Raw genomic sequence first — 19,259 nt, forward strand, 5'->3', positions numbered from 1 at the left:
TTTACGGTTATCTGTACTTCAGGTAACAATTAAAATCAATATTTTTTTGAGAGATAACCTCAGGAAAAATATTTTTTTAGATGAATTCCTGTATTTCTCTTTTTAATTCTTAAGTAGCATATTAAGGCAAAATTACTCATTCAAAAGTTACACAAAGAGAAAGATTAAAAAATTAGACAACACTCATATTGTTTCTTTTATCTTTATTAGTCATAAATACATTTGTTGAGATAGGTGTGTATTAGAAATTGCATCAGTATTCTAAATACCCTTTTTTAACGAAAATATTTTGCTGAAATATCCTTATATCCACTATCCACAAAGTTAGCAGTGGAGGAGTTTCAGTCTATTCAGAGGCTCATTCAATGCTGACACCCACATGAAGTGACCCTCTTTAGACGCTGACGCTACTGTCCAACTTGGCACCAGCAAGGAAATAGACACCTTTGTTCTTCATTTCCTTTGGTGAGAAAGCTTGCTGATCAACCTTGATTCCCATGGAGGCTCCTCTTCTCACCTAGCATAAGCATCCAATGAAAAACCTGAGGGAAAACAATTCAAATTGGATTATGAATTTTAAGTTAATGTGGTTTTTTAAACTACTTTTAGGATGTTTGAAGCAAAAATACAAATACTTGTTTGATCAAAAGGGGTAAAGAAATATTTACTGGTTTAAGATTCAAAGAGTGGTTCCCCTTTAAACATTAAAATAAATGGAATCTTTCACTTGAAATCCATACATAGAACCACATTGAAATATCAGAAATATTATACTTTAATTAAAATTGAAATTAATTTCATACACATGGTATTTTAGTGAAATGAACTCAATTAATCCATGAAAATTTATTGGAAATTATTTCATTAAAAACTGCTGCTACTTCACTTGATTTCAACATTTTATTCATTTATCTAAAACTAATGGGTAGAGCGCTTCTAAATGAATATATCTGTGATAAACAATGGTTAAGAATGGCTTCCTGAAATGTTTACCTGCAGATCACTCAAATGCCATGTATGATTGAATAAATGAACTCAAATAGCCGTCAACAGTTTACCTTTCAAAACAAAATACAAATGAGATTATTTGGCTAACATCACAATTCAAAGGGTAAATGGTAAAAGGATAAGAAAGGTGAATACAAATACGCGTATTTCGGCCACAAAGTAGCCCTCTTCAGCATACGTAACGGCAACACAAGTTACCACTTCAATATCATCTTCGTAATTTCAATGCCACTGGTCGTAATTCCATCAACAATACCATGTAAGAAGTTGAATCTAAAATGCATTAATTTGTCTGAAGTGCATGTTAATCAAATGAATTTTTTTAAAGCATTCGTATTTCAAAAATTTCAAAATATATTTAAATATTGTCATATGAATGTGGCAATCATGAGATTAAGTTAGAATAACAATGGAATATCTTTCCTTTCAAGAAAAGGAGATTCAATGGAATGTAGAAAAACATTTTACTGTATCAAATAGGTTTCTTTAATGGATAATCACCTGGGCTAATAATTAAGTTCACAACATGTTTTTATAGACTTATTGATGGATTTACAATTTTTTCTCAAGGAGCTCCAAACACTGCTTAGCCTCCCCTTCCTCCCTCGTCACATGCCCATGAGAGCCATAAACCCCAAAAAAGTGACCAAATATGAATCAAGGAATGAAGTAGATTGGGATGTAAGAATAGGGACAGAATGGAAGGAGAGGGGAGTGTGTTGGGCGAGTTCAACGCAGGAGAGGTGGGAAAACAGTGAGGGTAACCAGGAAATGTCTCACCAGTTATCAATCATAACATTTGCCTTGCTTAATATCCTTTAACAGAGGAAAGTAGCACTTGTTAAACAAATTTGGAGTTTCTCGTCACTTAAAACAGTTGCTCATGCCAGTGGATAAGCATATATTGGAAGCTTATGAAATGAAATGAAAAAAAATACATTAGTTCATTGGTAAAAGTTTAAAGTCTGTGTTGGAAAAATGCTAAAATACTGCCACTCCACATCTTAACCGTACCAAAAAAGAATACCTGACACCACACACTTCAATAAATCCTTCTGTTCCACATTCATTCTACCTCCCTTCATTCCACCCAGCATCCCCAGTATGTTCCTACAGTCACCTGTCTTGGCTAACGTTCTCCCCTTTAGTACACAACCTCAGGCTTCAAAGCGTGGAAATTTATTTTTGAATGAAAGGAGAATGCGATGCATTTCCCACAAAGCTTTTATTTGCTACTTCTGATTTCAACACAGGCGTCATCTTCAGGTTCCCAAGGATTATGACTTTGCATTAAAACAAGTTGGAGCAAATGTAAAGTTTTGTGGAAAATGCATAGCAATATTTTATTCTCGGCTGTATTTCTGCGTCAACGTTTACACCATTTCTACTTGCTAAGACAAAACGTGAATAATTCATCATCGTACTTATAATACTTGGGAAGTGAGTGAAAATATTTAGCAAATTGTCTCAGTAGAGCCAGAGAACCTTAAATTATAAGATTTTACCCATATTTTCTCCTCTTGGTAGCAGCAGGTGGACATTTTTTCAGGTGATTTTCCTGCAGTAGGCCTTAGAAGAAATGACGAGGGAAGCTTGACATGTTTCAGCCTAGGAGTGACATCTGAAGCGTATCTGTAGATAAAGCAATTTCAAGATAGTATATTTTTAAATACTGACAAAATTAAGGAATTCGTGGCTAATTTCACCGACCTTCAACGCGCCGGGACGGTTGCTTTATTTTCCTTATAAGGATACCTGGGAAATACATTCCAGTCGCTCGCAAACCCAACGCTAGATTTAAGCGCACAACCTCTGTGCTTGGGTCGCGAGTGCGACACTAATTAGGATGCCACCGTCGCGTACGAAGGAATAAACTGCAAAATTCAGGTTGAATTTTCATCCAATTAACACGCGATCGAATCTGCAGTCCCTCCCCGTTTCGATTCACATGCCAAGCGAGGGGTAGACCAGAAGGTAATAAGATTATAAATTGTGGAGAGTGTACAAGGACAAAGAATTGGACGTCGCAAATCGAAATTTCAATGTGTGTGCACACAAAAATTGGAAGCTACAGTGGCCGTGATTGCAACCTCGGTATTGCCGAGGATCGACAGTATTTGTAATTTTAGGGGAGGTGGTCGAAAGCAGAGGTCATTAGCACCGTTAGGGGTGGATGAGAGAGGAGGAAAGGTGGAGAGAAACATTACGTCGGTGATAGTCCACTCGTAACGAAAGGCGCCAAGGGGTGGTCCTCGACAAGGCACCTTCATCGTAGGGATCGAGACACCACCGAAAAACACCTGCTGCCTCAAGGATTCAAACATTGACCCTCTGGGTGGGAAGCCAGTACGTTACCCACCGCACTATCCCGATCCCGTGACAATTACGGGACCATCATTAATACATCCCCAGGACAATAACCAACGAAAATTGAGCCAAGCTGAAGCCCGGATTTACCGCGTACTTCAACCCTTTCCTCAGTGTACTATATGTACATACGGATGCCAGCAAGAGAAAGCGCATTTCAAAATTATTTTTGTAGGCAGGCTACATACGTACCAACATGTACCGGCAGTTTTGGAAAATGGCCCTATGTTCTAGATAATCGAAACCTGATAATTAGAAACTTGATACACTGAACACGCTTATGAAGAAGCTTAATCTACCACTGTGCGTTTGCACTGGGCTTGTATTAAATCGCCACTCACCAATAATATATCGTACTTAGAGCTGCCCGTTATTTCAACCGCTTAGTCTTCTCTAGAGTAGCTCGACGATAAGCCATCGAGGCCTCCACGGTCTCCGGGATAGCGAGGAGTCCATCCGCTTCGAACGGCTGGCTCAACCCGGCTCTCGAAGCGATCTGGCGAGACCCAATGCCCGTCGGCAAGTAAGGGGGGGGGGGACTTTGTGGGGGAAGGTGGGGGTTTATTGAGTGGGAGACTCCGCACAAGAGAGAGTGAAATCGAATTGGGACAATGGAAAAGGAGGCGGAGGGAATTGTTAGCCCATTTCGATTCCGAAAGTGCGCATTTCGCGTATCTTCGCAGGGCTTTGCATTAGAACGGCCTGGAGACCAGCAGTTAACCGCTCCCTTCCTCGCCAAAAGCTTGAGAGCTGAGTTTACAGCTGCCTCCAAGACCACCAGCCAACGATGCAATACCGTGCCGCTCCAGAAATGCGAGCGCGTCATTAAATGAGCCATCGTGTGACCATTCAGTGAATCCAGACTTGGGTCTCATTGTTAGTCCATGACCATACAAATACATGCCGTAACACGCATGTAAGTAAATGAGCTAATGATGATGCTAGTGCCTTGCGACCCGGAAAATAATTGGCAATTTCCAATTAAATTAGTGATAAATTGCTGTAAGGAAAATTTCATCAGGAACTCGGTAAAAACAATTTGTTGGCGACTACTATTCCTCAGTAGGTTGTATGAACATGAATATTTCCTTAGTTTCTTTGAGTTTATTATATAAGCGCAAGTCACCTTGTACATTACGGGGAGGGTGGGTTGGATGGAGGGTTAGAGGAGAGGGGGAGAGAGGGTTAAGGCACAGGTGAGGCAGTATTGCCAATCCCGCCTCGGAAGTGCGATGAGTCAACCGCGTCCCATGCGGCGGGCTGTGGAATGCACTGGGATATCCTTGGGTAGCGTTCAATACCTCTTTCGCGGTGACTCAATCATCTCTTTGGTTGGTCTCAATCCCCCTTCCCTCATTCGGGTAATTTGGATCGACCGCAGTTCAGCGTGACGTTTCTTGTCGTATCAAAAGCGGAAGAGTTGAGGCCAGAATTTTTTGTTAGTCCTTTTCGGTGAAATTTTATTCTTGAAACTAGGCGAGGAGTATGTTGTCTCGGTGCCATAACACAGTGCATCTGCGATCAATATTTAGTTTTCCCCGAAGGACTTTGAGAGAACCGCATATTTAAGGTTGCCATTTTCATCGGAATTCTCCAGAAAATTTGGCCATTGAGGCCATTCCCTTCCGGTGAGAGGTTCAATTAGGCATTGTAGGCTTATTTCCATGTTCAGTTATGCCGGTATATGTAATCTAAATAGCCAAGTATATCTAAATATAAAATATTTACTTCCTCGATGGCTCGGTACTGTTTTCTTAGCTAGAGATGATTGATTATGACATTTGGTAATTGCCTTTATTTATTAATTTACTTTTTTACTCAAAATATTTTATTCCATTTAATCTTTTTTATAAAGTTAAGGTTACCACCTCTCGAATGTCCCTATAGATTTATCACCTTTTAATTTATCGAAGTCTAAAATTATTCTGCGGTGGAGGAGATACTTTTATTATCATTCAAGTCGTGATTTTTTACCCAAGAGGCGCCCAGCCATCTCGAAGACCCTCGGCGCATACTTTTGAGCCTGGGAGCAAGAATTACGTAAACCGAAATAAAAGTATGGACGAAGAAATGGTACTGCAGTCGGACAATGTTATTCTGATCCCTTATCGTTGGTGGAAAAAAGTACATCGTAAATCCATCTATTTTACATTTTATCTCTCTAATTTTAATGGCATGATCTCTTCTACCGTAGTCCAATGGGGGTAATAATACATTTCCACATTACTGCTAAAGAGACATCCTTCCAATTTATGCAAGATATTTAATCTATAATTTAACCTTCACTCCGTGAGTGATTACAGCCTAGCTGCCCTCCTCTACGCTGCACGCGATTTGGCAATTAATCCAACTTCGTGAGGATGCCGAATACTTGCAGCATATAGTATTCTAAATGAGGCCGAACCAGTGAAAGATACCGTTTCTCTTTGACCTTTTCATCACAATTCCCTAATAATCTTCTAATTAATCCTAATATTTTGATTTCTTGCCTACATATTCCCCGTATGTGTTTCACCCAGGAGGGCTCGTGAGTGAGGGTAACGCCTAGGTATTTAATCGAGACTACGCATTCCATTTCTGTGATTTATCACTACGCACTTGCAAGGTGGGATGGAAGGATAGCGGGAATTACTGGAGTAATAGTTATAGAGTAATTTACAGAGAATAGAATTCGGATAGAATTCTACCCAGGTAAATTAAAAGCAGAACCGACGAACTCGGTCATTGTTCAGGCATTCATGCCACATTGCAATCATAACGAGGATGAAACCAATAGAGTATACGAGCAGTTATAGGAGAAAGACGCGGGTGTTCCTGTATGAAAACATGTAATAGTGATGAGGGTTTTGAATGCTTTGGTAGGCAAAGAGTGAGATAGTGGGGGTTAGTCATCACCAAAACTTGTTTTATGCATCACAAAAGGCTTAGTTACTCGGAAAATGCTGGGTTACTCGGAAAGGTATCATTTAGATTATATTGGGGATAGACAAAGATTTAGGAACAGCATGATCAATTTGCACAGGTTCCCGAGAGCGGATGTGGACTCATCACAATTTAGTTGTTATGAAGTGCAGCGACCGATTCAAAAAGGAAAGGCCAGGTAGGTGGGTTAGGAAATGGAATTGAGAAGCATTAACTAGATTGACAAGAAAGGAATATCATCAGGCTGACTTTAAGAATTTTCAAGAGAATATTATATCTAATCTGATATACCTGACCTGATAATCTGACCTTCTCCTGAAACTAGTACTCGAAAAGGAAGAATAGTTGAATAAAAGAGAAATAAAACCCTTTGAAATAACTCCATCATCACTAAATTTAAACTTATAACCTCTACATTACTCACTTGCTTGACTCATTATGACATAAATGGAACATAAAAAGAGAAATTAAAAAGAGATTAAAGGCTCAGGTTACTGATGATCGGAAATAAAATCACAGAGCAGCACATTGCTAATTTCAAATTCTTGTAGATGTTGTCAATATCAATTTAGAAGTATCTTTAATTGAACAGGCAAGCCATCATTAGTCACCTGTCGTGGGAAATGGGGTGGGGGGCTTGAATGACTATCTTAAAGAGCTAGTGGACTTTTTGTTGATTAAGCAAGTGAGTGACATCAAATTGCACAATAATGTAACCTTCGTTGAGCCCAAAGAAATTTTTTATTTATTTGATTTCTAACTTTCATTGTTTTAACCTACCCCTTGATTACAAATTTGGCATATTCAATAGAATTAGGATGGGCCCTCTGTCACGGTGCACGCCTGCGCCGGTGAGTGCGTGACTCTAAGGGCCCGTATCGCTGCGTTGAAGGGTCTCGTGATTGAGCTTCGGTATAAGGTTGACGGGAAGATTGCTCTTATGCGGCGGAGTGTTCGAGAGGCCGCCCGGAGTCCGATCCTTTGATGGAGGAGAGGTGCCACTCCAGGAAGCGGAGGATTGGAAGGTTGTCTCGCGCAGCAGCGGGGAAAAGTAAACGCTGCAGCGAGAGAGGGGAGATGCGAAGGCAAACCTCATCCTCGTCTCCAACAGGTATCAGGCACGCTTCAGATTTACGTACTATGACTTTTAATTAGGAAAACTAATCTAATATTGCTGCATCAGAAATAACTAGACAAACCAGTACAGTACAGACATATCTTATGATGCAATAAAATGGCATGTATGCACTGTAATCTGGGTATTTCTAGTGGCTTAATCTTGTATAAGTGACGAAACATAAAATAAATGAGAAAAATAATCTTCCTCCCAGTCATCCAAAGAAAAGAGATTAACTGGTTGATAAAACATTTAATGCAACTAGTGAGAATGCAGATATTATATTATTTATTTGGTGGTTTATCTTGGTGGTGTTAATACTTTGTGTGGATTAGTACTTGACAATTTATAATTTTATCTAATGTATATTTAGTTTGGAAAAGTTGTAGTCCTTCAATAAGTGTTTGTTATATTATATATGTATAGTTATTAAAGTACGAATGCATTGTGTATGGAGAAATCATTGTGTTGGACAAATTAGAATTATATCTAAAGTTGATTCAAAACGTAAAAGTTCATACTATATATTGAAATTTAATATACATTACCCAGACAGCAGTTATCTTATCACAAACTTTATCACTTTGATTCATATCACTACATTCATTTGTAGAATTGATCATAACTATAAATGTATTATTTTTGGAGTATTCTCCAAATGAAAATTTTCAAAATTTAATTGTTGATCCATTACAGCAATGATTATTTTTAAAGAATAAAGTCCACTTCTTGTTTCCAACTTAAGCCCTTATACCTATTTTAACACATTTTGAAAAATTTCTCATGTTTCCCATGTATGCTTCCGTGCATTATGTGTGTGGCATGGTTATTTAAAATTAGTGATTCAGAAAATATAAAATGTAAAAACGAGAAGCAACAAACAAAACTTGAGAATATTAATTAAATATCAGCATTCATTTTTGTGGCTCATATTGGTTTAGAACTTTTTTATTTTAGAATAGAAATTTTTTGATTTAATTTGATTTGAAATTTAATAGCAATGATCATTTACTATTCTCATCCAGCAACTTATTATTATATAATCATTCATCGCCCAATTATTTCTATTCATGGATTACAAATCATAGCTAAGACATGCTCAATCATTATAAGCAATAATATCCATTTTTTTTAATCAAAAACATCAATTGATGAAACATTCTCATTTAATCTTGTGAATGTGTTCATTAAACCAAATATGAACTAAATGGCAGTCACCAAAATTAAATCTGACAATTCGTTTATTTATATGCTTTCTACTACCCTATAATTTTTACAATTTTCTACTTGTGCCCTTCAATGGTTTTCCCATACACAAGGATTCAATGTATGTCTTCCATTTGTTTAAATTGCGTTCCCATCAAGTATCAAACTTCCATTTCCCAGGTTAAGCTGCTGATTGATTTTTTCCTTAAAAAGAATGTCCTTATCGTATTATTTGCTGCATCCACCTTTCACACATTGGGGTTCCTTCTCATTCCTAGCATAGATTTGTCTGTATAATAACAATACAATATTTATTCTCTTTACTCTCCTATAGACTTGACAAGGTGTAAGAGCTCCATGGTCAGTAGCCAAGCATACTGGGGTACCTGGTCCCCTGGTTAAATCAGATATCATGAAAAAATATCCATAAATTTATCTTTTAATCCCCTGGTAAAGGCATTGATGAGAGCACTTCATGCCCGAGAAAAATCATCCAACATACACTGTTAGCGTCTATTCTTTAAAATCTATACCTGAAAGCCAGCTTTGTGAAGTAAGCATGTTACTTATTGCATTTATTGAACTATATAAAACAATAAAGCATATTCAGTTCCTTCTATTTCCATGAACTCAATGAGACCACATCAACCATGAATAAATGAACTGGCCATAACTAAAAGAAAGATGAATCAATATTTTTAATAATCAATCAAAAATATCAAAGCAGTTCTAGATTTTCATGTTTTTGCACTTTTTTAACATTTCAATTTACAAAGTGATTATTTATTTTTCAACAGAGAACAGATTAGCATAAAATTTATGCGGGTTCCCTTAAATTACTAGATTTCATCTTAGGGAATGAATGGTTTGTAGTTTCAATAAGTTTACTAGGTGGAGAGGAGGGACTCAGGTGGAGTCTTACTTAGGGATCATTATTGCATTCTTCTCCCTGGATGCACTGGAGATGCTAGGAAATACAGTTATGGCTTTAAGTTGATTAAGGGAAAACCCTGATGTTCACCTCCCCCTGCTATAGAGAGGACAGCATTTGTTAAACAAGTGACTAATGACACAGGGACTGAGAGTATTTTGCAGGACAAGGTGACCCCTAATTTACAGACTCTTCGGAGGGTGCACGAGCAGAGAGAAGGTAGGGCACATCAGTGGGGTGGTAAACCACTGCAGAAGGCAGATGTCCCATATAAGGCCAACAGTTAAGGATGTAGAAGACAAACTGACAGGTTCAAGACCCTCATGGTGTCACTGGTCTCTCTGGACTGTCTCTTGAGCATAGTTTTCAGGAAAAGAAATAGTCTAGAGTTAAACATGTCCCCTTTAGGCTCTACAGGCGGTACTTTAGTAGGAGAACTCTGGGATGCCATAGGCAAGGAGAAGAAGAAGAAAAGGAAAAGGTATGGAATTAGACTTGGTGCCTGGGATGCGAATACTATGAATACAAATGGTAAACTTGAAAATATAAAGAGAAAAATCAAAAGACACAACATCAGTATTTTAGAATTAAGTGAACATCAATGGGAAGGAGAATTGAAATTCAAAAATTAAGATGATTTATAATGGAGGATAAAGTAAAGAAAACAGTGTAAGATTTAAATAAGAAAAACATCAGGATGAAAGAATATTGAAGGCTATTCCAGTACTACAAGATAGAGTTGAATCAAATGCAACTGCTGAAGCCTGATGGTTATTCAGGTTTACATGCTTACATCAGCTGTGGATGAGGATGAGGTAGATCATGTACAGATTTTTACTGTATTAAACAGTAAAAATCTGTACAGTACAGTATAGTTCAGTTGTTATACAGTACAGTATACCAACTGTATGGTACAGTTGTCATACCAAAATTTTGGGTACCACTCATTTACTCCCAAACAGTTTCACATACTCTTGAACTTTCTCTTCAACATGCTTTTCAACTTTCCTTCATGATACTTGTTTGCTATCCGACAATTGACTTTCTCCTCCTGCTGATATACTCCCGCTGGGGTCTATGACGAAAATTGGAAAGGATGATTGAGAATGATAATGATGGGAGATTGAAATAATATAATAAGGAAGGTAAGAGAGAGAGATTTAGCTGGAGAACATGGACTGGGAAAGAGAAATGAAAGAGGGAAAAAGCTGGTAGACTTATCCCAAAATTTTAATCATTGGAGCTAATACATGGTTTAGCAATCATCTATAGTGATATACAAGTTCCTGGGGATATCACCAGATATTGAATGGATTTAACTATAGCAAACCAAGGTTTCAAAAAGTGTCCAGATGGCTAAAACCTTCTCTGGAGTGGACGACTTCACAGGCCATACTTACATGTGTATCAAGATGTACAAGTGGAAAATGACAGGAGGTGAGAAAAATGAAGAATTGAAGTTCTCAGAGAGTAGAGAAAAAAAATGTGACTGACTAGAGAGTAAAATGAAGAGAACTTTAAAATTCTACAATTTCATTCTGTTAAAATTGTTCACCTTGAATGACTTTAACACTTAAATTATTGCATTGCAATGCACATTAGTGAATGAATCAGTTTAATGTTACTATTTCAATATCTTTGAATTTGTCAAACATGACAATTTTAGACAGACTATAGAAATAACGTAGGAATGGGTGACCATACAAGGAGCAAGCAATCACTCAGTTGGACTTTGAGGGATCCAGGTTGATACCCTGGTCAAGGTGAATGATTTTTAGATTTTGAAATTCCTGTATTTTAATGCATATCTGTGGATGACCTCATTAAAAGTTACTGTTGCAGCACCATCTGCAGTTCTTTGATTTTGAATAAAATAAATGTTTATAAACTTGGTGATATTATGTGAAGGTTGGTTAAGTTACCCCGTATTTTGCAATCCTGGCTAACATAACATCCAAGTTAGTATGCATGATTAATACTATGTTGCTGCAACATATACTGCTCTCAATGTATGGAAGGAGGGGTATGGTAATTCCTGTAAATATGCCGTAATTACATTGCATGTGTGCATAACATTGGTGTCCTATACCATAGTAATATATGTGTATAAATGGACATTTTAGCCACAAATACATAGGATTTACAGGAAATATTCAGCTGCAATACAAATGTATACAGAAAGAGAGACTATGTAATTGCCAAATAAAACTATTGCTATGAGTATTACAACTGTATTTTACAATATATACTATCTGGGACATGGAGGCTGTAGGTGAAAAAATTTGCAAATTGAGAAATGTCGGAATGAAATGATCTTCCAATTTTATCTCCATCCCTTAAACTCAGCTGAACTCTCATTTCCTTTACCATAAGCATCAATACCAGCCACTTGCAATGTTGTGTAAGTATTCAAAATGCTCAAATGGAATAATGTATGGACATTAAAATAGATTACTTTGCTGAGTAGATAGGCTCTATTATGGTTCAATGCAGTCAAATATTTCAAACATGGGAAGACTATGACTGGAAGAATCTTCTTCACATCATGAACCCTTTTATTTAATGTCAAAATGTATTTATTAAGTAATTGTAAACTTATGAAATAAATTCTCAATATAAAATTCATAAATCTAGGCAGAGAGGAACAGGACGGAGAACTTTATAGAATAAATAATGGCTGTTATTTCCTAGCAAATTGGTTGGTATGTTCAAAGATATATGAAAATTGCATGTTTAGTTATAATCTTAAAAAATATTACATACAAATCAATAAATGCAGTTAAATGACCAGCATTAGCCATTTTTGTAATCGAAATTCAGCCTCAAAATTGATAATTAACATACCATATATATTTATATACAAATATGACGCACAATATATATCTAATGTGAGAAATAATATGATACACATCTTATTCATGCATTAATTAATGCAATTAACAATTTTAAAAAAATAAAAACTTATTTTGCACATGATAGAATATATCATTTGGTCCATTGAAAAGCCAATTGATCATTTGAGAGCCCAGAATTTGTTTTCACATTATTTAAAAGCTTAACTTAGTTCTAAAACATTTTCCAAGCACTAAAATATTTGCTGATCACTATGATATGGATGCAATATTTACTTAATAAAATAAATTTAATACAACTACTATTTCTTACTATAAGTAAGACATTGGTCATATGAAAAAGCAACTCAAATTCTTGTGATGCATACATGTACTAATTTGCCTTCATACAGGTATAGCAGAGAGGGCTAAGTAGACAAAATGAACTTCTACAAAGGTACATAACCCATAGCCATTACTCCTGATTCTCGGGCTGATTAAATGCTTAACTGTACTGAGTAATCTGCAAAATCATCTGCAAAGAAAATTTGTAATGTACTGTATATGAGTATTTTTTATGAAATGCCTAAATGCCATTAGCAGCCCCACAACACAGATAGGCCATGGCCCTCCAAGAGTAAAAACAGCCACATGAACTTTGCGTGGAGGAATTACTCCAGACTCCATGTGTGCAGAAACTCAACATTGACTACAATAAAATCAGTAAGTACAATAATGCCAAACAGAGAATGAATTACATAATATAAGTTGCATTAACGCATGGCAGTATTTTATCTAAATTACTACTGCCACCACCACCCTATTTCAATCTGCTTCCCTGCTTTTTAACAGTCCTCTCACATGTCTGTATGTATTTCAAGGTTACCAAAGCAAACAACCATCTCCATTTAAATTCCCAAAAGTCATTAATATGAACTTCTCTCATTTTGTATCTTTGCCTAGTTTGGAATCTAGAAATTTCAATGGAAATCCATCCAACTTTATACCAAATTCCCAATTCTAGAGTATCTCCTATACAATTTTTATTGCTACCATAGAGAAACAATGCCCAATTGTTTTTTGTTGCTTCAGATATTGATGATGAATAGGGCAGACATTCGAGCCCCTGCCACATATAACGCCCATGGCATCTTTACATACACATACTCTATGTATATATAAAGGGATTTCACAGGAAAATATATAGAATAATTATATTTTTGAAGCTTCTCAGCAGTCAAGAATGAACTATGTGGAACATGTGTACGTTGTTAGCTTAAAATAAATACATATCAAACAACCAACATTTAAAATCCACTTAGCCATTTGAAACTGATTAATTTATTATGGATAAAACTTCTCTTAATTGGATTTGGTTGGATGAAATTGCTGTGATGGTTGGATGAGGTGTTTTCATTAAAAAAAATAGCTTTCCAAATGCACTATACATTCTCTCTTTTTTATCCAACTTTCTCATTGAAATCTATTACACATCAGCTTGTGGAAGCCATTCCAGTTTGCATAATTCTGGATTGAGGATCCAAAATGGTTTTGTGATGATATTTCCTTCAAATTTTTACCAGAGTACACATTTTTTTAAGGTAATCTACCGGTTAAGGTAGGTTTTTGGATGGACACAACTACGACTATAATAAAAGTAAACCTGAAAATAGTCCTTGGTTAACAAGAGGAATAATTATTTCTTGTGATAGAAAAATAGCATTGTATAAGCAATGTATTGATTCTAATGATCCAGAGTTAATAAAATACTACAAAAGTTATTGTAAAATTTTGAGAACTACCATTACTCTAGCAAAAAAGCTGTATACCAGCTCATTGATAACAACATCATCTAATAAATCTAAGACTATCTGGAAAGTAGTGAAACAGGAAACAGGGAAAAATAAAATTAATAGCAATACAATATCTAAAATATGTTATAATGGCACAACAATAACAAGTGTCCAAAAAATTTTAGATATTTTCAATGATTACTTTGCCCAAGTAGGTGTCGATCAAACTCCCAAACAGTCACCCACTAACACAGGCACTTCTAAAATGGTCATCAATTCCTCCTCTATATATCTAGAACCTGTTACTAAAAATGAAATATTGAGGATAATCAATCAGTTAAATAATAAATATTCATGTGACCCTGATGGTATACCTGATGCTGTTATAAAAAGTTGTGCCACCTTTATTGCTGAACCACTGACTGAAATTTGTAATCTTTCCCTAAGTGCTGGTCAATTCCCCTCCAAATTTAAAGTTGCAAAAATTAAAGCTCTGTTTAAAAAAGGAGAGAAGGAAAACATTGAGAATTATAGACCAATTTTCTTACTTTCAGGTTTCTCCAAAATTTTGGAGAAGGTCATGTATCTGAGATTGATTTCCTTTTTCGATAAATCCTCTGTCATTGACAATCATCAATTTGGCTTCAGAAGGAATAAGTCCATTAATGATGCCCTTTTCTCATTTACAAGGAATATATGGAATGCCTTAGATAGTAATAGTCATGTTGCAGGGCTTTTTATTGATTTAAAAAAAGCTTTAGATACAGTTAACCATGGAATTCTTTTGAAAAAATTAGAAACATATGGTATAAGAGGCAATGCAAAGGACTGGTTTAAATCATATTTAACTGATAGGTCACAATATATTGAAATGAATTCATCTGTATCAAGTACAACTTCTGTTATTTGTGGAGTTCCGCAGGGCTCCATTCTTGGACCACTACTATTTTTAGTCTTCATAAATGATTTACCTGCAAATTTACCACTCTCCAATACAATACTATTTGCTGATGATACTAACTTAATTTTTAATAACCATAATCCCATTCAGTTAATGAACGAGGTAACAGAAACTACACACAATTTGATGAACTGGCTCACTGACAATAAGCTATCTTTAAATGTTAGTAAAACACATTATTTAAATTTCAACCTCAAGAAGAAGTTAATAAATTATAATCCAATAATTAACGGTTGCCCCATAAAAGAACTAAAGGTAGCAAAGTTTTTAGGTATTTGGATTGACTCTAATCTTTCATGGGAGGAACATATTAATAAATTAACTCAAAAACTGGCACAAATCTGTTATGCATTCCGTGTACTCAAGGAAATCATTTGCATTAAGGCATTGAGAACTATATATTTTGGCTATGTGCAGTCACTTCTCAATTATGGTATTCCCTTTTGGGGCTCCTCTATCTTCCTTCCAAAATTATTTAAAATGCAAAAAAAGATTATTCGCATAATAACTAATTCTAATAATAGAGCTCCCAGTAAACCTATTTTTGAAAAACTAGAAATCTTACCTCTTCCTTGTATGTACATTCTTGAAACAGTGTCTCTTGTTAACAAAAATCAAGACATGTTTATTAAAAATTGTGACCTTCATAGTCATAATACGAGAAGCCAAAATGCATTCCATGTAAGTCAGCACAGAGTAAATAAAACGATTAAAGGGATAGATCATCAGGGAATACTTATGTACAATAAATTGCCTGCTTATATTAAAAATATCAAAAGTTCCTTTAAATTCAAGTGTGCCGTGAAAAAACTACTTTCATGTAAATTATTCTATAGTGTAGATGATTTTCTAATGCATAACATTTTAAATGTATAATTGGAATGTGTTAATCCCAAGAAAATTGTAAATTGTATGTATTTGTATTTTTCATATTGTTTTGATATTTTGCATAACGTCTTTTATTGATATGAAGTGTAAAACATGTATTGACAAAGCCATGCATAATTCTATACTTATGGTGAAGAAATAAATTGAATTGAATTGAATACCAAACAAACATTTTATTACTCCTAACAAAACACAAAATCCATCATCCTACTCAAAATCAGGTCCCTCTTCATCTCTGAGTACTTTCTTCCTCCCTTCATCCTGTCCAACATCCCTATCCTGTTCCTTCCCTTTCCTCTTTTGCCCAACATTCTCCCCTCTATCACAGTCTTCAACATCCCACTGCCGGTCAACACCCCATTCATCCACTTTTCCTGCCTCCATAGGATTTCTCCCAGCAAACCCCTCTCTTTGCCCACCATACCAAGTACTTCCTCATTTATTTTCTTCTCTGTCCATTTCACCTTCTCCATTCTTCTCCACACCCACATTTCAAAAGCCTCTAATCTACGTCTATCCTCCTGCTTCAATGACCACGTTTCCACACTGTACATAGCTATGCTCCATATCAAAGTTTTTACGAGTCTTTTCTTAACATCCTTACTCAACGTCCCTGTCATCAACTCCCTTCTCCTTGTGAAAGCCTCTTTGCCTAGCGCAATTCTTCTCTGTACGTCCCTACTACTTTGATCGTGTTGGTCCAAAACACTTCCTAGATACATAAACTGTTCTACCTGCTCTAGTTTTTGCCCTCCTATTTTAATGTTTAGCTTAGCCTTTTTCTTTCTAGAAAATTGCATAACCTTTGTTTCATTAATATTGATGTTCATCCCATACCTGTCGCACTGAATTTCCAATTCACTCAGCATTGCTTGCAACCTATTGGCTGACTGACAAACTAAAGCTTGGTCATCAACAAACCTAACTGATTTTACGAATTCCCTGCCCACTTTCATTCCTACCTCCAGGTCTTCCCATGCCTCTTTGATCATTTCCTCTGCATACAGGTTGAACAGCAACGGTGATAATGGGCAACCCTGCCTTACATCCCTTCCTAACACTGCCCATCCGGACTCCCCGTTCCCCACCCGCACCTGAGCAGTCTGAGACATGTACAGGTTGCGGATTAGGCTCCTTTCCCTCCAATCTATTCCTATTTTCTGCAATATACTCATTAGTTTTTCCCAATTCACTCTATCAAACGCTTTTTCAAAATCTTTGAAACAGGCAAATACCTCCCGGTTGTGTTCTATATTCCTCTCGATTAATAATATCTTTACTGCAATGGCATCACGCGTACCTCTCCCCTTCCTAAACCCAAACTGATCATCCCCTAAGTAATCATTTGCCCTACTCTCTATCCTTTTGTTTATGATCCTAAAAACAGCTTTAGCTGCGCGGGAAATCAAGTACACATATAATATACCAAATTCATTTGCTTTTTTATTAAAAACTGTTATTCACGATTACAAGCATTACAGTTGCCTTTTCTTTCTTAATAATTTCAATAAACCCCACTTCCTCCTCAACAACCTCCATTAATTTTCCTGCCTGCAGCATGGTCCTTATATTCCCAGTTGCCCAGGTCAAAAATGCATTATGTTTTCAAGGCCATGAGCATTTTCCAGAATCATCATCACCACATCCTTTCCTTTTATGATGCATCTCTCTAAGCTTTTCCAACGATAAAGTTTTTTTTTGGGTGGCATTGTTACCCCTACACTGAATTTACAAACTGGAACAGAGGAAAAGGGGCTACTCTTTGTCTCGTTCATACCCTATGACCTGCCTGACTTAGGTGTCCCTGCCAGGAACTTAAGCTCCAAGAAAGGTAAAGGTTACATCATTTGAGAACTACAGAACAATAAGTTTCATTTCCCATGCAGCTTAAGTGGTTCTCAGGATCATCAGCAATAGAATGGAGAGCAGGGCCAATGATTACCGAGGAGATTATTAGTTTGGGTCTGGGAAGGGGAGAGGTAGGCATGATGCCATTGCAGTAATGAGATCACTAATTGAGAGGAATACAGAATACAATCATGGCAAATGTTCCTGTTTTTCAGATTTCTGAAATGCATTTAATAGAGTAAAAATTTGGAAAAACTAATGAGCATATTGCAGAAAATAGGAAGAGATTGGAGGAACAGGAGGCTAATTTGCAATCTGTACATATCTCAGACTGCTCAGGTGCGAGTAGGGGATGATGAGTCCTGATGGACACTGTTGGGAAGAGGGTAAGCGAGGGATATTCATTATTACCGGGGCTGTTCAATGTATATGTACAATGAAGGAAATGGTTTAGGAGAAATGGGAAGAACTTGATATATGAATGAAAGTCAGTCAGGAATGCATAAAAACAGTCAGGTTTGTAGATGATCAAGTTTTAGTTTGCCAGTTAGCTATTGGTTTGCAAACATTGCTGAGTGAATTACCAAGTCATTGCAATGGGCTTGGGATGTATATATAAGTAAGCAAAACAATGGTTAAGCATTTTTTGAGAAAGAGGAAGGCTAATTTCAATATTAAAATAGGAGTTCATAAAACAGAGCTGATGGAACCGTTTACATATCTTGGAAGTGTTCTCCACAAAAATGGTCAAATTAGTTGGAAAATAAGAAAAAAAATTGCATCAACTAAAGAGGCATTCACAGGAGGAAGGTTTTATGACTGGATTAGTCTAAAATTGATAGTGTGTGTTTTGTGCAGCAATGAAACATCTGGGATCCTTAGTTTCTTTTTGTTTCCTATTTACTATCCCTATAGTTTTGTTTACAGCTTCTGGTATTCCTTTCTTGATTTGGAACACCTCACCTTCAAAACTATTCAACGAGGAAATGTTAGGCATGGTGAGGGATGAGAGGAGATTGCGGAGAGTAATCCAAAAGAGACAGGCAAGATGGATGCAGGGGATTTTGATTGGAAATGGGATGTCAAAAACGGTGATAGAGGGGAGAATGTTGGGCAAGCAAGGAAGGAGTAGGAATTTTTTCCAAGCATGCTGGAAAAAATATAGGGAGGAAACAAGTATACTGGATTAACTTATTGTAGGGTCAGATATCAGGTTGTGATTTGTTAGTGGAGGCAATTATCATTGAATTACTGAGTAAATTGTCTCCATCCAAAACCTACTTTAGCCGGTAGACTAACAGTAATAATAATATTTATGGAAGAAAAAGGCTGGTTTACCAGAATGTGAACAATAAGTTAATTTTTTCTTGAGCCTGCTGATACTCCT

General features: G+C 36.4%; 1 long non-coding RNA gene across 1 annotated transcript; it reads right to left on the reverse strand.

The window, feature by feature from the left end:
- Positions 1 to 217: 217 nt before the first annotated feature.
- LOC139692545 (uncharacterized) lies at positions 218 to 3,830 on the reverse strand. The gene is made up of 3 exons (XR_011701764.1): positions 3,717 to 3,830; positions 2,514 to 2,640; positions 218 to 542 (listed from the first exon to the last, which is right to left on the reverse strand). It is a non-coding gene; the product is annotated as an uncharacterized lncRNA (long non-coding RNA).
- Between the last annotated feature and the right edge of the window lie 15,429 nt (positions 3,831 to 19,259).

The sequence above is a fragment of the Hetaerina americana genome, unplaced genomic scaffold (assembly GCF_022747635.1).
Source record: "Hetaerina americana unplaced genomic scaffold, ioHetAmer1.1.p SCAF_4, whole genome shotgun sequence".
Taxonomy (NCBI): Eukaryota; Metazoa; Arthropoda; class Insecta; order Odonata; family Calopterygidae; genus Hetaerina; species Hetaerina americana.